Genomic DNA, 24,163 nt, shown 5'->3' on the forward strand with positions numbered 1-24,163 from the left:
CCTTGGTCCTGGACATTTACCTGGACTAGTGGCTTCCCCTGCTACTGGTGGACTCTGCTGGGGCAGTCTAGGCTGCCCACCATGGGTTCCCTTAGACCCATGTGCAGCACTGGGTATTATTTTCCTGTGCAGTGATGCTCTGCTTGTTAGGTATAGGTTTCCCTTTTTCCCCAACTCATCTGCTGTGTTACATTTTCTATCCGCTAACCAGATTCTCATGTCCTCAGGCAAAGTGCTAAGAACTTGTTCCCCTCACCAAAAGGTCTGCCAGCCCCTTTAAAAGTGGTTACCTGACACCCACTTACCCACCTGTGTGAATAAGTGCTTAGTTCAGCAATATATTCACACACTTTCATTTGCCTTGTGTCTATGCTCACAAAACTTTTTTTCTGTAAGCGTCAGGTGTTAACTTAAAACACTCTAAAAGACAATTTTTAACAGTATTATAATTTAAGCAATCAGTATCATACAATTTAGAAATAGTAGTTACAGCTTTACCATGGAGTAAGGGGGTCAGGAATCTTACCCAGAGCCCTTGGTCAACATTATACTGTTTACATACCCTTTCAAGCATATGAATGAAACTATCAAAATTATCCCCCTCTGTAAATTGTGGAAGAAATTTACTGACCTTTGTGGCTTCTGGGGTTTGGTTGCTCCCTTCCCCATTACCTCCATGACCCTGGTGAAGAGTCAGCATCTCCTTCTCATGTTGCCTCTGCCTCTCATTCTCCTCAACTTCCAGACAACAGTTTTTCATTTTTCTCAGCCACCAGACATCTCAGTTTCTCATTTTCCTCAGCCTCCAGACATCTCAGTCTCTCTGCTGCTTCTATTTCCAAATGTTTGGCCTCCAGTTCAAGTCTCTTTAACTCCAGACGGACTTTTAAGTCCTCTGTTGAAAGGTTGAACTGTCCATTTTCTGAGAGTTGTGCATCTCCAAGGCCAGTCTAGTTGTCCTCCTGATTGCTGGTCTGTGATGCAACTGTGCCCAAGACTGCAATCATTTCTGCCATAGTTATGTTGGCATGCACCAGTCCTTAAGCCTGGCACATCTCAGCCAACTGGCTCCTTGTCAGCTTGCCATACTCCTCGGGTGACATCCTTGCCTGCTCTCCTTGACTAACTAAGCTAACAAAAAAAAAATAAAACTATTGTGATATGAAACTCTGAATGCTCACTGTGTAGCTGATTGAGAGTACAAACACCTTCCTTAGTGACCACTGTTTACAGGCTACAGGAATTCAAAATCCACACTACTGAATCGTAATATGTGGATATCCCATGCAATTAATATGTGATGTGGATATTCCACCACTGTCTACCAATTAATATGTGATGCCCCAACACTGGCCTCCTGCCTAGCAGTTCTACCATGTAGTTAAAATCACTGACCTTCCTTATCACTTTGAAGGGTCCCTCCCAAGCTGCCTGCAGCTTGTTGTGTCTAACAGGAATGAGAACTATTACCTGCTGCTCCACAGTATACTCTCTATCTCAAGCATTCCTGTCATACCAAACCTTTTTCTGCTGTTGAGATTCTGCCAGGTTCTCCTGGGCCAAGCCCATGAGTTCCCTGGGCCTTGTCCTGAGGTTTAGGACATATGCCACAACAGACTCCTTGTGGGATTCACACTCATCCTCCCACTCATCTCAACTCAAATCTAGAGGTCCCCTTACCCTATGCTCATACAGCAACACAAATGGTGAAAAAACCTGTGGATTCCTGGGGCACCTCCCTGTACGCAAACAACAGATGGGGAAAATATTTGTCCCACTCCCTCTTAAACTGTTTTGGAAATGCCCGTAATGTGGTCTTTAGTGTAGAGTTTAACATCTCAACCAGACTATTAGTTTGAGAATGGTAAGGGGTGGTCTTTAGGTGCTTCACCCCACAGTGCTTCCACAAGCCAGCAGGTCTGACATAAAATTGGCACGTCTGTTAGTCATTATTTCTTTTGGGAAACTTACCCTGTTGAAAATCTCTAACAAAGCATTTGCCACCTTTTTTGACTCAATGGAGAACTGAGCCACCGCCTCAGGGTATCTGGTAGCATAATCTACTATCACTAGGATATACTTTTTCCCTGTGAAACTTGGGGTACTCAAAGGCCCCACAATATCCATAGCTACCCTTTGAAATGGCTTCTCAATCACAGGCAAATGCATCAAAGCTGAGCTCGCTGGAATTTTGTAAATAATTATATGTAATTTGTGAATATCAGCATGATTCATATGCTTGTGTTACCAGTGCATTAGAACTGTATGTTATGTGTATATAAAACTGCTGGTATAGAAGTTTGTGTAAATTACTGAGCTTGAAGATGTATCGACAGTGTACCCTACTGCAAAAGAACAGAAATATGTATACACTATTGTAATTGTGTAAATGCATATAAACAGTGAAAACTAGAACACAGGAGGTTAACTTGCAAAACTTTAGAAAGATGGTTGACATTAAATTGTTTTATAACTGCACCATAAAAGATGGTTTCAAAGCAGCAAGGAGACAGGATGTCTAAAACTAGGGAGTCTTCTGCATTATCTTGTAAGTGTTTTATTGTTCTGTTTCTTTTAGCAGATGCAAAGATCTGAGGGCTATATATTTTTCACAGGAAGATGTTAAATGCTGGTAGTTTCTGACAATGGGGGTTTAGCTTGGGAACTAAAGTCAGATGACAAAAAGTGATGTCATGCTGCAAGTTCCCAGCAGTAATATTTGATATTAATTTCAGAACTCTCTGAGAGAGTGACTGTGCATTTTGCATTTTGTCTTTGACCTGGCAGCATACACTGGAAACCTCCACTCACCACATTAGTCTTGCCTTGCTGTAAGTAAACTAGGGTACAGTAAATTCTTTTAGATTCAGTAAGGAATATAGTACAGATTAATTTAGATGTTTTCTGTATTTATTTGAGACTGTCCTGCAGTGTTGTTTTAAATATTTCCTGTGATTTTGAACTCTGATGTCACAGTAAAGACACTTGGAGTACTTGCATATCTATTTTGTGACACTGTGCAGGCCACTCCTAATAGCCTTGCTCTTGGTCAAACTACCATTTGGATTAATAGTAACATTACACAGTAGGACTGGACACCCTTTGTTAAGGGCCTTAAAGTAGCTGATAAGGAGTTCAGGTCACAGTGATAACTACCTTATAGTCTGGGCAGAAGGGGGCATAGCTACTAAACCTGCGCCAGCCTTTCCCAGGTGCGTGTGTGTGTGTGTGTGTGTGTGTGTGTGTGTGTGTGTGTGTGTGTGTGTGTGTGTGTGTGTGTGTGTGTGTGTGTGTGTGTGTGTGTGTGTGTGTGTGTGTGTGTGTGTGTGTGTGTGCACTGGTTGGACAGAGAAAGTGATGGAGGACTTGGCTGGGAACCTTGGCTAAGGACTCAACTCTATAGCTGTGCTAGTGGGGAGTCTTACTGGGGATCTGGAGAAAGAGGGAAAAACCAGCCCCAGGCTGACTTTGTCTCTGTGTGCTCTTAAGGGAAATTGCACTTTACTCTGTGTGTGCACTTGTCATCCTCCCAGTGTGTACGTTTCCCACTGTTGCTAGTGGTGAGGAGTGAGGCTCCATGATTACTGGGCCAGTGTTGGGGTGTCACATAAGTCACAATTGTTTCTGTGCGTTTTTAGACTCTCTTATCACCTATAATATAATAGATATAAATACATTATTACATTTACATTCCTCATACACAATTAGTGGCTCGTGTTAGTAGAGGTAGAAGATGATGTAATGGGGAGCAATGATTCAGTGATAATTTTCACTAAAAGTTGCTTTTTCTTTCAAACAGAAAACAGGAATCACTTCTTTCAATGAAAAAACAGGAGAAGAACATTTCTATCCATTAATTTTCTATATGCATTTTAGGCAAATTAATGTTAGGGCATCTGCAACCTGTCCAAGCAGTTCTACACAGGAAGACACACACACGCGCGCACACACACACACACACACACACACACGCACACACGCACACACACACACACACACACACACACACACACACACACACACACACACACACACACACCCCTTTGGAGACATTAGCATCATGAATACATCTACAAAACAGCATCTCTTTAGAACAGAGGAGGAAACTGAAAGCTGCATCAAAGAAAGTATGAAATCTTAGGAAAACACTGCAAGTTCTACCCAGGAAGCACCTCAGCAGAGAGAAGAATAAAAGCTCTGACTGATCTGAGGTAGAAGTGATGATTGCAACACCAAGGTCTGCCATAGTACAGTGGCAATAAATTATAATCTACCAATTCCAAATTGCCTTTGTTTTAATCTGCACATGCATTCACATCCGCCAGGGCTCACTAATGCATGCTAGGTAACCTGAACAGACAATACTCAGGACCATATTTAGAAGTGCCTTCTGCACTGTGTAAATCCATAGTACAGAACATAGCTTCATTGGTGCTCAGGCGGAGGTAATTCAGGAAGAGAATCCCAAGTCTGTCAGATGGCGATCTGTGTATCCCACAGTGGATTAATGGTGAACAGTACAGTAATGCTGCACACCTTTCAGTACACTGAACTACTGTTCTCTGCAGGATGCATGTGGAGTTGGAGTGTAAGATGCATAGTACAGCACACAGCAATACAGTATTGTCTGCTGTTATTTACTGGGGTGCAGTATGAATATGTCAGCTGCATGTTACACTTGGGGAACTCTACAGAATGCATAAGGTTTAGGGGGTGATGCATAATGATGAGCCAGACAGAAAAGCAACGCTATACCATACTAGTGGACTACAATTCGGGTGTTTATGAAGTAGAATGACAATTGTCTTAAGGCAAATGGCAACACTATGCACTGGGATGTCTGCGGAAAAGGCTTTAACACTATATAGTGAATGGCACAGTGGTACTCAGACCTGATGTATAAATAGCAAGGAAAATATACAGCATTTACTCCTACACCTCAGATATGGGTGTATACCTAACATTCCACAGAGTAAAGATTACAGGAATGCATATATTGTGGACCTTTGTGACTAGATTAGACTAGTAATGTAGGAGTGGTAACACAACTGAAGTGGATTTGGACCTGTGGCCTGCTCATTACCAGGACCTGCATACTAATGCTAAATCATATCTCATTTTGACATCATAGCTCCTATCATATATCACAGATTTGTATAGAGTCCTAACATTTTACTGATGCTGCACAGCGCAGACCTTGTCTCTAAGTTTTGGCCAGAGATATGTGACATCCAAAAGAAGTGAATAATACTTGTCTTTTGTGGCACTCCCATGAAGCATGGCTCCTTGAGCAATGAGAACAACACTGAAATGACCGAAATGACCATTTTCTAGTGTTGCTCTGCAATATCTGGGATGAAACTATTGATTCCTGCAAAGACTGCAATACATTTCTCAGGAACCAGCGTGGGATTTGTGCTACTGCTTTACTCCTGGTGAGAGAAACAGTGGAATACATTGACTACTAGCCCTCAAAGAGACTACAGGTTATTGCAAAACACGATGAAATAGGGCTGCACTTATTTTTGGAATTTATTGTGATCTGTGTCTGAATTGCTTTGGTTTAAACTCTAGTTAGAGCAGAGGAAAATCTAAGCCATTTCTAGACACCTAGGCAAAAGTACATCAGAAAGCTTTGATTTGCAATCTAAAGAGAGTATAGAGGAACCAAGTAATTTCATGGCTTGCAATTGTTAAAACACTTTTGAGTGTGCTGTTCTGCTATTGGCTAGAGGACCATTTTGATTTTTTTTTAGTTTATCTGTCTGTATAAGTTAACCATGTTTTGCTCAGCACTAATGAATGATGTGGTTGTTAGCTGTGGCCTGCATAGATGCAAGAACTTAGGAATTTCACTTTCCCTATAAAACTGACCTCAAAAACTCTTTTGAGTACTTAATTCTCAGTAATTACTGGACAAACCAATAGTGTACATATAGAGACATATTGCCGTTTGTGTACAGACTAAGTTTGGCATTGTAACTTGGGTAACACTTTAGTAAACCTGTTCTAAAGCCCATAGAGACTACTCCCACCACCACCCATGACAGTTAGCATCTGAACAATGGACATACACTTTCCAACTGTCTCCACATACAGCTTGGTTGTAATGGGCATCCTGAGACAATGTAGCAACTGCCTCATGTTAACTGACAACCACCAACTACTTAAATGTTCCAACTCAGTGTGTGAGAGATGTAGTTATATAATGACACCAGAAATAAAAAAAGCTCTCACAGTTAGCAAACTGGCTGTTAGTGACACACAACACCACATTTTACCTGTCTCACAATTCTGACATAGTTTACACCACAGGTACCATTGAAACATTTCCTAATATTCTAGTAAATCCAAGCGGAGACTTTAAAGTCTACAATTTTACTGACTGCATTTTTGATGAATATTTACCAGGCTTGTTGAGCAAGGGGCAAACGTTTGTACCAACTGCACATGCTAAAATTGAAACCATACTTATTGACTTGAAACTATTTAAGAAAGTTGAACTTTAAATTGGTGCTTAAAGGTTCTGACAATACATATTTGGGCAATGCCTTGTGAAGGAATAGTACGTTCAACCCTATTTTGGCTATGCCATTGATTATTTTTGAAAAGATGTGCAAGTTCAATTTTAGGAGTTTGTTGGGATGTAAGAGTTATGCACATGTTGACAATTTAACCAATGCTGAATCTAGACTTTTGAGAGAGCTTATGAAGCCAGACCGGGGGGGGGGGGGGGTGCGGTAGTCATTATGACAAAATGGGATTACTTGAATAAAATACTTATTCATGTTTTTGATGAACATTTTTATGAACATATTTCACTAAACTATGTTCATGTTTGTTATGCTAAGATTCATTTTTTTTCTTCATGACATGTCAGACCAGGGAGAAATGGGTCTTTGATTTTTTTATAAGTAAAGTAACCGGTGGTCCCCCCACTTTCGGCATCCCTAAAATTCATACATCCCTTACAGACCCCCCAAAGATACCCATAGTCAGTGCCAAGACTTCAATTACCCACCCTATTGCAAGTCAAGGATTTGGTTATCAGATTTTCTCACATAGTACGAGATTCTTGGGACTTTTTGGCTAGATTGAGAAAAGTAAAATACAGTCCCAAATTGGCTTTTGTTACTATAGATGTCATGAATCTATTTAATATGATTCCGCATGACATATGCATGGAGTGGTTTCATGATTTCATTCATGAATCTGGAGCATTTAGTCAAGATGTGTGAGAAGGTGTGCTCTGCAGTCTTGTGGGAGGAGAGGGTAGAGTCTGCCCTTCTCAGCATGGAGTTTCTGGTTAAAGGTTTATTGTGCCTGCTTATATGAACTGTTTCTTTCTGAAATTGGTACACCTGGTTTGCTGTAGCATAGAGTAAATTCAGACCTGCTGAATCTAGCTTTATTTGTATAACTTGAGCACTAATCCAGACCATCTTGTTTTGGAGAAGGTTCCCCTGCACCCTAGTGGCAGGAGTGTGCAGTTAGAACTTGTCTGATCGAAGACTGCTGGAACAGGGCTCAGTTTTTAGATTTTTATTGGTTAATTTGTTTAAATCAGTTTGCTCATTTGCTACTGTTATATTAAAAAAATACATTTTATGCTTAGCTAGGGTTAACTATTCCTGGCACCATAAAGTCTGCTCTTCAAATTTTCCCCTAGAACTAGCCAATTTTTTAGTGTTAGCACTCAAATCTGTTTCTTTGAGCTCAGCACTTGTTCAGAACTTGTAAGCACTAAATAAGCTACAAATTACTACAGCACTCAACTTTCCTCCCTTGTCTAGAGGAAAACAGGTTTTAGTACTTAATAAATAAGCACCTATCCAGGCATGTCTAAGGGTCAGCTCCTGGTGTTTTCTCCTGTCTACCTGATGAATCTGGGCATCTTGGGCCAATGCAGCAATTGCCTCATGTACACAGACAATCCTCTCCTCCTACTACCCAACACTCCAACCTGTGGGAGATGCACTTATATAGCCAAACTGGAAGCAAAGCTCTCTTCACCCAAGACTGGACTAGACAGTCAAGAGGAGAAGGTAAACACTTGCATGACACCACACTCATCACATAGTCTCTCATAAACCTACACCACCAAAACACACACATAGCAACAAAAAACACACACCTACATTCGCCGAGGCTCTCAGTAAAAATCTGCTCAAGCAACAGAGACCTCCAAAGCAGAAACGCATGCAACCTCCACCCCCAACATGACCCAAATGACACATAGCCCACAAACTCAGTTTGCCACTCAACCACAGCCCATAAGGCATAACAACGTACCCAACACTCTAGACATAGGTAACTCATAGTCAGGCACACTGATATTCCACTCACCAGGCTAAACAAGGAGAAAGTTACTGTCAGCTGCCTGTCGGGTGACAGGATCCACCACATAATGCATTTACTCAGGTCACACCACAGCAAGTACAAATATGACTCCATCATTGTCCATGTTGGTGTGAATGACCTGGGATGTACCTCCCTGGACTACATGGAAAGAGACATGGATCTTGTAGCCCAGGCAGGTATGACCCTAGCCCTGAGTAGCATCCTGGCATCACCCAGAATGATAACACAGTACAAGGACAAAATGATTGACTTCAACAATTAGCTAAGCTTCTGATTTTATTCCAAGGGGATCTAGTATCTGTCTGCCTGGGATAACATGATCGACAGACCACAATGCTTTGCCAAAGATGGCCTGAACCTGTCACCCTTGGGATTCCGGATACTGGCTAAGGCTTTTGCCACCCCTATAGTGCCGTTTTTAGGCAAGATTTAAATGACAAATTCACTACTGTAACAGGTACAAGCAAGCAAAATCTGAGGGTAATGCTACTCAATGCTAGAAGTCTAAACCTCAAAATGCATTCACTTAAGGCACTCCTTAAAATGGAGAACATCGACATCTGTGCAGTGACAGAGACCTGGTTCAAGGCTCCAGAGAGTATCCCTACCAGGCTATAATTCATACCACACCTTTTGGTCACCTAACCTGGACTGAAACACTAAAGGTGGAGGCATGTCCATATTCATTAAGGATATCCACACCTCCAGGCTAGTTGCTTGGTATAATGCATCTGAGATTAACTAAGTGCAACTAACTCTGGGCAAGAACGCAATCCAAATTGTAACTTGCTACAGATCCCCCACCATGCCCCAGGATTCCCACTCCTCATTTCTTGATACACTGGAAAATATTAGGGTACAACCCAACATCCTGATAATGGGTGATTTCACCTACCCCACCATTAACTGGGAAACCTTTTCATGTACCAACTCTTTTGCTCAATGTTTTCTGCAATTCATAAATTCCAATGCCTTGGATCAACTTATCCACACCCCCACCAGGGGCAGCAATATCCTAGACGTGGTCATTACCAACATGGGCGACCAGTGTTCCACACAAGAGGTCAGTTCCTCATGGGTCAGATCCGACCACAAGCTAATCAGTCTAGACATCCACATCCCACCCCCACCCCCCATTAGGGAAACCACCATAAAAAATTTATCCAAAGCTAACTTCACTCTTCTTAAGACAGAAGTGGCAAACTTCACAGCACCCATGCAGATGGACAATAGAGGTATGACTGCTGAATCCTACACAAATGCACTTTATAAGCACTTACACGAGTGCATGGATTGTGCTATCCCTAACTGAACCAAGATGCTATCCTCCAAAAAAAGGAAGCCAATCTGGTGGTCCCCTGCCATAAACAAACTCTACAACAGAAGAAAGAAACTGTTGCAAAAAAGAATAAAATCCCATGACTGGAAGAACTCCCTGGTCCGCCTCAGTAAGAAGCTGAGATCCTTCATAAAATCCTCCAAAGCTAGATATGAAAACAAAATTGCCACTGATTCTAAAGACAACCACAAAGCATTCTATAGCTATGTCAAGAATCTCAGTGGCAACATTCAGATCTGCTCTGAGTTACAGCACAATGGCACTAAATATACAGAACCAACTGATATTGCCAACATCCTGGCAGATAGGTTCAGTGCTAACTTTGCCCCCTCACCCCCTAAAGGGCCCATCTCTATACCAGAAGAATGCAAAGTTGCTGTGATCACGGCTGCACAGGTAAAAACCACACTCTCCAAAGCCAAGAACACAGCATCCATGGGACCTGACAACATCCCAGGCTGAATTCTGCATGAACTACAGAATGAACTGGCACCCCACCTAAGCACCATGGTTAATCATAGCCTTACCTCAGGCTTTGTGCCCACTGAATGGCACACAGCAACGGTTATCCTACTCCACAAAGGGGGAGCCACCACGGACCCAGGAACTACCACCCCATTAGCCTAACGAGCCTGGTCTGCAAGGCCATGGAACGTATCATCATGAAACTTATAAACAAAGACATTGGTAATCTCCAAACTCTGGACCCCACGCAGTTCAGGTTTGAAAAAGGCAGATCATGTCTCCTAAACCTGATTGACTTCTTTGAAGCAGTCACCAAAGCCGTAGATGAGGATAAGGTGGTTCACACAGCCTATCTAGATCTCGCCAAGGCTTTTGACACCATCCCCCACTCTGGAATTATAGATAAACTCATTTAACTAGGTATAAATCCCTATGCCACAAGATGGGCTGCCAACTGGCTCACTGACAGAACCCACACTGTGAAAGTAGCAGACTCCAAATCCGACTTCAGACCAGTGACAAGTGGAGTACCACAGGGTTCAGTCCTGGGTCCTCTCCTGTTTGATATCTACTTTTCTGAAGTACAGGCTAACACAGAAGGTCTTTGGCTAATGAAGTTTGCAGATGACTGCAAACTAGGAGCCATAAATGAAACTCCTAATGATGTGGACATCCTACAAAAGGGCCTCACTGAGACCGATGCCTGGTGTCAAAGCCATGGCCTCAAGCTCAATGCCAAAAAAGTGCATTGTCATCCCCTTTGGTAAAAACTCTGTACCCATGCGCTACCACATATTTGGTAGTCTACTTAACACCAAAAGTGTGATAAGAGACCTTGGGACACAGGTGGACAGTAGTCTCTCCTTTGATAATCACATTGCCGCAGTAGTCAGAAAATCCTTCTATGTGGCACACGTCATCACAAAAGGTTTTTCATCCAGGAAAAAAGAGGTCATTGTTCCCCTCTACTCATCACTCATTAGACCCACTATAGAGTACAACACCCCTTTTGGTATGTTCATAGGTTCATAGATTAGAACTAAGCTAACGGCCCTCGAGGGTTATTTTTAGCCTGGCCATTTACCCCATGTGAGAATCAAATCCTGCACCTTGTGTTTGTATGATAAACACCTTAACCATCATGCCAACCTCCCACCTCTGTAAAAAAATAAACAACCTCTGCAAGACTCAAACCCAGGGCCCTGCACACCATACACAAGTGGTGATTTACCACTAAGCCATGACAGATATTGTACCTTGCAAGACATCTACAACAACTGGAAAGGCCACAGAAATACCTCACAAAGAGGATTACTGGCCTCAAACAGATGCCTTACACAGACCATCTCAAAAAACTCCAGCTTTACTCCGTCGCATATCGCCTACTCAGAGGTGATCTCTGCCTAATATACAAAGCTATGTCAAACCCAGAGCTGTTGGACATACTCCACTTAAAGCAATCCCAAGCCCCATGAGCTACATGCTCTAGGGACCTAAACCTTGTCACCACAATAAACAAAACATGGTGGAGGGATAGATTCCTGTCCCAGAGACTTCCTATACTCTGGAACAAACTACCTATCTATATCAAACAAAGCTCCTCATTAGCACTCTTCAAAACAAATCTTGATGATTGGATGGGAAATAGGAAATTCACCCCGGGGAGCACCTCTGTAGCTCTGCTCAACAGGGACACAGGAAAATAATTTTTTTGGGTGTCGAAAGCCAGGGTACCTTTTTGGCTAGGCTTGTATAGGCCCTAGGGTCGATAGCCTAGTACCTGCCTATGAACCTATGAACCTATGATATTAATGTGCTCAATGTTTTGTTAGAGATTGTACTTATAAATAACTTTGTGCATTTAGACGGGCAGTTCTTCCAACAAAAGAAAGGAGAAGCAATGGGCGTTAGTTGCGCCCCTGTTTTTGCAAATATAGTCCTATTACAATGGGAAAAACAATTTGTATTTGACCAAGCGAATTTTCCAACCTGGCATCTTCATGCCAGGTTTTTGGATGATATTTTTATTGCTTGGGATGCAAGTGAATTGGATACCAATGAATTTATTGAATATTTATATTCCACTACATCCTTTTTGAAGTTCACTTCTCACTACAGTACTGACAGTATTAGTTATTTGGATGTTTTGATTTATAAGAATGACATCAATAAATCAATACAAAGTTCTATCATTAGAAAGGAGACCTATTCCAACAGTCTACTGCATTATGATACTTATCATCCGACCCATCAAAAAAGAGGGATAATAAAAGGGCAGTATGTGAGGTTAAACCGTATGATATTAGATGACAGTCTGTTTCAGTCAGAAAGCATTAAGTTAAGCGAGATGTTTGTGGCTAGAGGTCACCCCATAGAATTAATTGAAGTTATTTATGAAGAGGTTTCAACGAAAAGAAATCAGGGGTACATTAAACCTATTTTAGCTGCTAATGAGCATTATACAGAGACTGACAACCAAAAAATGGATGGGTATTCTAGTGCATTTATTACTACCTATACAGTTGCATACCTTGATATTCAGAATATTATTAGACATAACTGGAATATTTTAAATCTTTTGATGGCATAACCAATATTTTGGGGAAGGCACCTAGGTTTGTGCACTGACGCACCAGATGTATGAAGAATTTGTTAAAAAAGGACGATACTCCCTTTGTTACTGTTAGTGTGAAGAGAAGGGGCACGTTTAAATGTGGCACATGTTCACAATGCCCATTTATCTTGGAAGTACCGAAGTGTTAGTGAGCAATATTTGCAATAGGACGAAGTTCCATTGCACTTGCAAAATGGGGGGCATAGTGTATTTAGCTATTTGCAGAAAATGCTCTATTTTTTTATGTTGGTAAGACTGTCTGCCCTTTTAAGGAAAGAATTTATGAGCATATAGATGATATTAAACATAAGAAAAGTATCAATTCATTATATTATCACATTGAAAAATACCCTGAACATGATTTCTTATTTTTTGGTATCAATGTGGTTCAGCAGAGTACATGGGGGGGGGGTTCATGGTGTGATTTATTAGAGCGTATGGAATTGTATTGGCAATTAAAGCTAAATGCCATGGTTCCCCCTGGTATAAATGACTCTGTTTCTATAGCTAGTGTGCTTAGGTTTTTGTCCTATCGTGTGAATTTATGTATTTTATACACACATTTTATTTACCATGTTTATTTTTATATAGAATTTGAGTTTTTTTACTTTGCATGTAGTAGTGGGTGTTTGATTTTAGAGTCACATCTCTTTAAATGGGTGTGTATTTTAGACATGATCTGTTGAGAGGGCTATTTAAATTTGGGTGTGTGATGTATTTGATGATTCTGAGGAAGTTTGTGTTACAGCCATATGAAAGCGCTAAATCTGGTGCGAATAAAGAGGACTGTTTGTTATCTCTGCTGTTGGTGGATTCACTGCAGTTCAAGTCTTGTTTTTGCCTTGTCGGTTATTGGTTTGTATCTGTCTCGATTAATACAGACCAAAGACATGGCCCTGTTTATGCTGAGGCTCTTAAAAGTAACCTACCTAAACCAGAGAGGCATCCTAAATGCAGCTTCTGCAATTTGGACCCTATGTCAGAAATTTTTGGTGAAATGGATTTTAGGTGAAATGACACTGATCCACACCTACATATGCTTATGCTTAGTAGTAACCTACTGAATTTATAAAGGCCTCTAAAATATAATCTATGAAACAAGTACCCTTGGCAGTGTCGCAGACATACAGCACATGCAGCATCCACCTTGAAACATGCATCAAAGAGTCCTAGTGTCTCAATTCAAATGCCCATAATGCAAAGCTCCAAATAATCCAACATCTTAGTCACAGGTAACTCCACTTAACTCCACTGTGAGACACACTGATGCACCACTCTGTTTGTTAAACAAACTGCCACTTTCAGACTTTTTGAGATGATAATGCCTTGGAAATCCTCTATGATCAACATACTATTAATAAAACTCTGTATCATGTTATAGCCTAAAATAGGACCCCCACATGTCCCCTCTGGCACATACCTTCTACCTGTTAAGAATGGAGTCCATATGCATCAAGTGAAACACAATTCTGCTATGGGACTTTTTCTACTCCTCCATAAATTGGGAGATACATACAGACCCTAATATGTATTGCTAGAGATTTGTAGACTCTATAAGAGGTGAGCCTAGAGGTGTTAGGAGGGATACTACTATACCTGTATGTGATAGTATGAGCAATACAGGCTAGCTGACTGGTGTGAATGGTGTATATCTGTGTGTGTGTGTGTGTGTGTGTGTGTGTGTGTGTATATACATATATATATATATATATATATATATATATACATATATATATATATATATATATATATATACATATATGGCATAGTCCACACTGTCACACTGTCACAAATGATATCTATGCCATTAATGTTGTCAAACACCTGTGTGTGTAGTGTGTGTATCTTGATTGGTGTTCAGCGCTATCAGACAGTCATGGATGTTGCACAAAAAGAATACCTAGGTATGGTCAATAAGCTGTGTGACAGCTCTCTGTGACAAAGGTGGTACACGTCAGTTACACATCACTGGAAGAAGTGTAGGGAGTACATGAAGAAGGGTACACTGTACCCAGTTATTGGTGTGATGAAATCTGGGAAATGTGAAGATATTATGCCTTCTGATATGGATATCCTTCACATACCCTGTATTTGTGTTACATTCAAAGGAGTATTCAGCACTATGACCACATGCTAGTGGATGTTCCACTTACCATGTACAGAACATGGGTCGCATACCTATTGGTCTGATTATAGGGTGTGATGTCTTCATTATACTTGGGTTGTTTGTTTGTGTACCTGACAACAAATCCCCCATGATGTCTTGTCATTGCAGTTGTTGTCATGGCTCTGGCAGCAATATTTGTTATGTATTGATACTGTCTCTATTATACTAATATCACTGTTGGAGTTAATGATTGCTCCCAATCTGTAGGCCTTCAGGCAGCTGTTTGGACTTAGGATGTGTATGTCATCTGTGATGTCCATCGCTTAAATAATGGACAGGAAAGGGCCTAGCAGACAGCACTGATGTATGGACCTGATCACTGGACCTGATGTATAGATCACTTCACACATTTCAGCATAGTGAGATGCCACATATGTGATAAATTGGTCTGCCCAATTGGTGATATAGCTGTTTATGGCCACATATGACAATGTTGATTGAATACCTCAGTGTGGATTTGTGTCAAATGCCTTGAACTGGTCAAGCTCCACAGGACAAGACTGTTGTGATCATGTATGCCCTCAATGGCCTCTCTGAGGACATCTATCAGATGTAATGGACAAGATTTAGCATTAACAACTCACACAGGTCTGTTGTACACAGCTGAAAATTTACTAGTGTCCATTTAGAAGAGGTCCATGATGACATTTTGGTCTACCTCACAGATGAGGAGAGTCAGGTTGTCTCTGTAAATGCATGCATCAGGTGCTGTTCCCCCAACTCAGATGGGTGAGTGTTGATGTACTTCCTTCTACAGGAACATAGTCCATGTGGTGGGTGTACTGAAGTGGAGGTACAACCATGTCAGGAAGGTGCATGCCCTGAGTTAACCCACAGGCAGTCTATGATGTTGCTACAGACCAGTGATTCCATGTGATAGGCCTGGATGAAGGTAAGACAGTGCATACTTCCTTGTGATCTGGTTTAAGGTTTTGACAAAATCCCCCATGCAGGTATCATTGAGAAATCCTCCCAGCTGGGGTTTAATCCCTACATCACAAGATGGGTAACCAATTGGCTCATGGACAGAACACATACTGTGAAAGTTAATGAATCAACCTGTACCAGTAGAGCTGTCACCACTGGCAAGCCCCAGGGATCTGTTCTTGGCCCTTCACTGTTTGGACTCTATTTCTCAACAGTTCAGGCTAAAGTATATGGCCTTTGACTTTCCCAGTTTACTGATTCTTGCATATCGGGTGCAATCACTGAGTACAGCAATGATGATAACATGGTACAGGAGGAGGTAACACAGGCACATGATTGGTGACAAAGACACACAATCTACAAATAAATGCAGAAATGTGTCTTTTTTTATGTTGTCCATCTGAAAACTGGAATTCTATGTTAATCACAGGACTGAGAACAGTCCTGCTATGCTGAAACCCAGTGATGCAAACACTGGGAACACATGTAGATAGCAATCTGAACTTTGACCACCAAGTGTCCACACTGGTATTGAAAGCCTATGTTGTGCACATCATAAGTCATGCCATCATATTCAGATCTTACGATTGTATGACAGCACTGCACTCAAACCAAATCAGAACAATAACAGAGTATAATGCTCTTTTGCATGTACCTCACCAGATGCATGAAGTAGCTGAAGAGAACACAGGGCTTTCTCATCAAGAAAATGCAGGGCCTACAAATCATGCCATGATGTATGTGGATAGGCTGAAAGCCATCTCACTGTAATCTGTATTGTGTAGGAACAAGTGACTTCTGCCTGGCCTCCAAGCCAGTCTCTGACCCTGCCCTGGTTGGAGTACTGCATATCCAAAAATCTGATATATGTCTGTTGAGGAGAATATGCTAATAGTGTCTTACATGCTGGTGTAAAATGTTCTCTGTAAGGTCAAACAAGAGCTCACATACACACACACACACACACACACACACACATACACACACACACACACACACACACACACACACACACACACACACACACTCACAGACACACACACACACACACACACACACACACACACACACACACACACACACACACACACACACACACACACTTGACTGCAGTGAGAATATAACCACTACCTAAGTACACAGAATATAGAACTTGAAAGCACCACAGCACAAGTATGAGTTTTACAAGACACTGCAGGTCAACTTATAGTAGATGACATCAGCAGGCCATGTGGGAGACAAGATGTTGGGGAGGCCTGTATAAGTTCATAGCTTCATAGGTTCATAGGAAGCTACTAACCTAATGGCCCTAGGCGGGGCCAGTGCTAGCATTTTGGGGGCCCCCAGCAAGGTTCAAGTTGGGGGCCCTACTCAAGAGAACAAGTGTGACCACATTGCCATCGCACCCCCTTCCCTGTCAAGCTCATCCAGCACCATTTAACCACTAGTGTCACAACATTCAGATCATTAAGAATTGATGTACCAAGCTATACACTGGCATTTAGTGCCAATGTTACATTATGACAAACCCCTGCACCACAGCAAGTTATCAACAGAGGTGCATGGACTGGCATTTAGTACCAGTCTTAATTATGACAACCCCCTGTACCACAGCAAGGTAGTGACTCACAGGTACACACACTGCCTGGCATTTTGTACCGATGTTGCATTCCGATAAACCCCTGTACCACAGCAAGGTAGCGACTCACAGGTGCATGTACACACTGTCATTTAGTACCAATGTTACATTATGACAAACCCCTGTACCACAGCAAGGTAGCGACTCACAGGTGCACACAGCAAGGTAACAACTCACAGGTGCACACACTGACTGGCATTTAGTACCGATGTTACATTATGAAACCCCTGTACCACAGCAAAGTTGCCACTCAGCTGAACACACACCAAATGATATTTAGTGCGAATGTTACATTATGGACAAATCCCTGTACCACAGCAAGGTAGCCACTCACAGGTGCAGGCACTGACTGCGTACTCAACTGCCCAGATTTTCAAAGAATGTCCAGATGTGACTCATGTTTCGCCTGTTCCTCAAAATTTGTAGTTTTCTGGATTTTTTGTGGCAAATTATTGATGACTGAATTCATTAAATGACAGGCATTTCAGTTTAACTTCATATCCTTCAGAAAATGCATGGTAACACCTTTTTATTCTAGCAACTTTTTCAGTTTGTAAGAGTGATATTTAAAATTTGCCCAGATCTTTGGGGCTGGAACCTCATTATTCGTGGCTTTGTCCAGATTTTGTGCCATGAGATTGAGAGCTATGACTTGCATTTAGTAGCAATGTTGTTACATTATGACAAGACTCTGTACCGTATCAAGGTAGCCAGTCCCACAGAGATACTCAGAGACACCCACACTGACTCCTCATAAAGATACTCACACTGACTGGTATTTAACAAGCCTGTGTACCACATCAAGGCTGCCAGTCCCACAGAGGTACACAAAGACACCCACACTGACTCCCACACAAAGACACACAGACTCCCACATAAAGACACACAGACTCCCACACACAGACACACAGACTCCCACACACAGACACACAGACTCCCACACAAAGACAGACTCCCACACAAAGATAGACAGACTCCCACACAAAGACAGACTCCCACACAAAGATAGACAGACTCCCACACAAAGACACAAATACACAGACTCTCTCACATAGGACAGAAGCACAGTAAAACAGAGATTCTTGCACACAGGACATACACCCACACATGATACAAGACTGCACTGCAGCAAGACTGAACATTAACACCCACACAGACACAGGACAGAGGCACTCACCCCCACAAGTACAGAGACAAGACCAGGACAAATTTACTTCAAGACTTAACATAAACCCACACAAGATGAAGTTAGTACCACCACAAAACAGAACTGAGACCCCACTCCCAAACACAAGACAATGACAGCAATACAGCAAGACTAAAACAAGCAGCATTAGATAAACTGACATCACTCAAGGCAATTACTGACATGTAGAACAGTCACACTGCAGAAGTACACAACACAGCTACCGGACACAGAAAAGACTACAGACACAACATACAAGGAAAGCCATGAGGATTACGGAGCCTGAGGCAGACTCAAACCCAAAGAAACACAGAAGAGAACCATGGGAATTACAGAGCCTGAGGCAGACTCAAACCCAAACAAACCCAAAAGAAAGCCATGGGGATTAATGAGATTGAGGCAGATGACGACTCAAACCCAAACAGAGAGTGCAATGGGGATTACTGAAAGTGAGGCAGAGAGACTCAAACCCAAAGAAACACAGAAGAGAGCCATGAGGATTACTAAGCCTGAGGCAGACAGGCTCAAACCCAAAGAAACACACAAGAGAGCCATGGGGGTTACTGAGCATGAGACAGACTCAAACCTATGCACAAGAGAGTAATGGGGATTAGTGATCTGACACAGGCAGACTCAAACCCAGAGAGGAAAAGGTGAAGACCAGAGTGTCATTCATCTTCAATGTGCATTTACCTCTTCAGCTTCTGACTGCTGCCACTTGTCTGTTCATCCTGCACTTCTGTCCTAGCCCCCCCGACGAGTCCTGCTGTTCCCAAATGTCCTAGCATCCTGACAAGTCCTGCCACTCTCCACGAGTCCTGCCTCTCCCCTGCCAATCTACATGAGTCCTGCAGCTCCAGACGAGTCCTGCCACTCCTTGCTGCCTTTGCCTAACATCCTGCTAGTTCCATCCTCATGGTCCTACCTGTTGGGAGGTAAGCAAAAAAAAGTGAATACACAGCATACAAGCCACACTAAGGTGCTACCTGAAATTTGCTGCCTGACAGCATTATAAAAGATTACTGGAAAGGATCTATGAGCACAAATCTACAGTTTTACTGGGATCTTACAAATTTTCTTCCGGACAAAGTCTTCAGTGAGGCTGCCATGTGATACACTTTGCCCCACTTCATGCTCAATTGAGAGCACAGCTAAACCTGAAAGTCTCGCTTGACTCATTGATGAATACAGGTATGATTTTATGAGTTTCAGCTTAGAAAAGCTGCGTTCTGCAGTAGCCACTGTAATGCATGCAGTCAATTAAATGCGCAGTGAAACCTAAACATTTATATATGTCTTGGAAGTGGTTCCGAATGAGGAAATTTAGCACAGTCAGTGGTGATGATTCATTATCGATCATTCAAGAAAGGCTTTTAAGTTTGCGTCCAAGGTCAGAGTCATCAATATCACAGGGTCCACTTATCCTGTCAGTCAGTTTTCTTTCAGAGCCTTGTAGTGTTACAGCAATGTGTCTTCTGCAACATCACTCAAGGCCTTAATATTTGATAAAAATCCAAAGGCCTTATCAAACTCTGAAAGCTGCTCAAACAAGTCAGTAAACAATTGGATTGTTGTGTCCAGCAGCACATTGAAGAACTCTACATGTAGTTTTACCACTGGATCCTTTACAGTCTCATCTTCTCCTTCATAGTTAAAGAATCACTTTACTTTCCTCTGTCTCTTTTCTTGAAATGTGGTGCCACCATCCAGTTCTTCCGCTATCTTGGAGACTTCACCCATGGCATGTTGAAATCCTGTCTCTGTAATTCTTCAGCAGGTCCATAGTGGATGCCAGCACTTTGACACACGTTGAAATATCAACAGATGGACTCTTCAGAACTCTGCTTGCATGATTTACCTCTCTCAGCACATCATACCAAACCACTAAACATACAATGAACTGGTATGATATACGCTCTGAGCACAGTCCTCTTGCTTGTTGATATGTTGCAGCATCATTTATACGTACTGCTTGACCTATCTCCTGTAATGCCTCAATGACTCCCTTAAACTGAAATCTTACTGCCTTGACAGAGTCTTTCCTGCATTCCCAGTGAGTCTCCGACAGTGGCTTCACAGTGACATTTGTGTGCCATTTCAAGATCTGCCATCAGCTTGTTGATGCTGAACAGAGTATGTAAATGTTCTGCAGACATCCAAAGAATGACACTGCCTGTACTGATGAATGTGCTCCATCACTAACTATAAGATTTAAATGATGGCAGGCACACGGGACATAAGAAGCCCTTGAATTCATCTGTTTTATCCGGGCCTGCACTCCAGCTCATTTCCCCTTCATGTTGCTGCCATTGTCATATCCTTGTCCTTGACAGTCATTAATGTCCAATTGATGATTTTGAAGAGTCTGAAGAAGAGCTTCTGTAAGTCCTGCCCCAGTTGTATCATACAGGCACAAATCCCAGAAAATGTTCCTCAACTGTGGCTGCAGTCCATGAAATATCCACATACTGAACTGCTACAGTCATTCGCTCTTGATTGCTGATGTCTGGCGAGCAAGCAAGAATCACGGAAAAGTACCTAGCATCCTTCACCTTCCCTACACTGATCCTTAAAATAGCACTTGCAATCAGCTGGATAACTTCATTCTGTATGCCCTTCCCAAGATAGCAATCCATTACCTCTTTATTCCGAATATGACGCAAATGTTCAACCATGACAGAGTCAAACTACGACAAAAGTTGCACTTAACCTAAGAAATTGCCATTGCCATAGGTGTCCAGGGCATCACTTGTACCACAGAATGCCATGTTCTGTTCCGCCAAGTATTGGACAACAGCAATAATGAGTTCTAACACACCACACCAGTGAGTTATCTCCTTTTCAACCACTGCTTGTCTCCTATCATCCATAGTCTGCCTACTTTTTATTCTATTGTTCAGTTCCTTCTACTTCAGCATGCATGCCATATGCTCTGGTGCTTGGTCATGGCTGTGTAAAGCTTTGGACATCTCTCTCCATGCTTTGTAACCACCTGACCTGAGAAGATGTTTAGAATGTCCAAACAATTTGCATGCAAAGCAAAACACTGCATCCTTTGAGACTGAATATGTCAGCCAAGTGCTTTGCTCTCTTTCCATTAGGCAGCACATGGAAATAGTTCTCTGATGTAAATCTTCTTTTCTGCTCATTCATTGGGAACTGTGGTAACACCACTTGTACAGGTCCATGCTGAATGGCAGCTACCTTAAACTCATCCCTTATCAAGTCTGGCCAAGTCCCTAGATCCTCAAAAGATGTACCTGACACTCTCTGCAAGTCATAGGCCACATCTGTCACTACGGAAGTATGGGCTCCTTCTGTATCAAAGTCTGGTGATCCAGGCAACACCTCTACAGTTGAATCTGCATTTGCTGTCATGCTTTCACCCATGGTAGTGGCTGTAGGTCCACAGGAGGTAGCCTGTGGTGTAGCCACAAGAGAGTGGTCACTTTCTCTTGAAAGGATGCTGGCCTCACAGTGGTCAGACTGTAATGCAGAACCATTGTGTTGTCCTGAAGGCAGACTTTTCCCTAAATCTCCCCTCTCCGATGATCCACAGAAACATTTCAAAATGGAAGCCTGTCTCTTTGCATCCTCATTCCTTTGCTGCTGAAGCTTTGTTTTTGCTGCTCCTGACAAATATGTACGCTTCATCTCTAACTGGGAATGGAAGTAAAGCAGAATTACTACACATGCAGACAAAGTCCTTTTGTCATACTGTTAGTAAAAAATGTATAATGACTTGCATTGACATCAGTCACTATTGCACTGCAGGCAGAAAGACTGAAGAATGACTAACCAAAAAGTAATAAGAAAGGCCCAGGTTACAGTTTTATGTTAAATACCTAACACTAGAGGTGAACTTGAGCTTTTTCTACACAATTCTTCCCCTTTTATCCCCCCAAACATGTGACAAGGCCCCAAATGATACAAAAGATTGATATTACAAGCTCTCTGGAACAGACTAAAATCTGAAAGAACTAATGACTAGGAGAGGCACAAGTCTGAAGGGGAACACACCAAACTGAGGCAAGACAAATGTTATGGTACAATAAAAGAATAAACATGCCCACTACCTCTCAATCTCTTAGCACACTTGAACAAACCAAAATCATTGTTTGAACAAAGGAGTGAAATCATGGATTTGCTAAAAAAACTAATTTGTGAGGTATGTAGAAGTGGCGCACATTGAGAGATATTCCCACAACCCCTCTTAGCACAGGATTTGTGTACAAAAGCATAAAGCCAGGGAATGTACTATGCATTACGTGAAGGGTATGAAACATGAAGTCCATTTCTGCTAGTAGCCTCAGCCCTCTGCATTGTGTTATGCAATCATTTTGAGAGAGACCAGGCCAAAAACCAAAAACATCTGGACACATTCTCACAGGCCCCATCAACCTCCTAAACTGTCAACATAATTCAGACAGCCAAAAATAACTGCAGAAGAAGGCATAACATCATGGATAGTTTAAAACATTAACTTAGATAGCAGAGCAGTGTTTGTAGTAGTATGCATTAAAGACATCAGTACATTCTGAGGAACCCCCCCCCCCCCCCGGAGTCTTGGCTCAATTTTGAATTAAGTGAAAACAAAAAGGCGTAGCATTAACAATGTGCTTATACAGTCCATGACCTCCCAGTAAAAAAAACTCCAGGCAAACAATGGACACTGCAGCATTGTCACAGGCCCTAACCAGACTCCTAAACTTTCAATACAATTACTATGGACAACGAAAAAAATTGAAGTCATTGCAACAAGGCATATCAAGGACAGTTAAACAGTACTATAAACATAGATGGCAGAACAGTGTTTGCATTACTATGCATTAAGATATCAGTACATTCTGCAGAATTATCCCCCCCCCCAGTCTCTGCACAATTTTGGCTGAAGTGAAAACAAGCATAGCATTAACTATGTGCTTATACAATATGTGGCCCCACATTAAAAAAAATTCCAGGCAAACACTGAACACTGCAACATTCACAGCCACTAACTACCCTCCCAACATTAGCCATTTTAAACAATGTACAGGCCCCATCGACCTCCAAATAGCATAATTCAAACAGCCAAAAATAACTGCAGAACTAGTTGTAACATCAGGGATATTTAAACAGTACTATAAACCTAGACAGCAGAACAGTGTGTGCATTAGCATGCATTAAGATATCAGTACATTCTGCAGAATTCTCACCCCACCACAGCCGATGCACAATAATCCTGGATAAAGTGAAAACCAAAAACATAGGTGTAGCATTAACAGTCTGTTTATACAGTACGTGACCCCCATTAAAAAAACTCCAAGCAAACATTGAACATTGCAGCATTCTCACAGGCCCTAACCACACTCCCAAACTTTCAACACATTAACTACGGACAACAAAAACATTTCAGTAATTGCATCAGTGAGTAGAAAATTGCGGGTATACACAATAGTAGCGTAACAGGGTTTGCATTAGTATAT

Source organism: Protopterus annectens, chromosome 12.part0, assembly GCF_019279795.1.
Source record: "Protopterus annectens isolate FY-2018-M chromosome 12.part0, PAN1.0, whole genome shotgun sequence".
Lineage (NCBI taxonomy): Eukaryota > Metazoa > Chordata > Ceratodontiformes > Protopteridae > Protopterus > Protopterus annectens.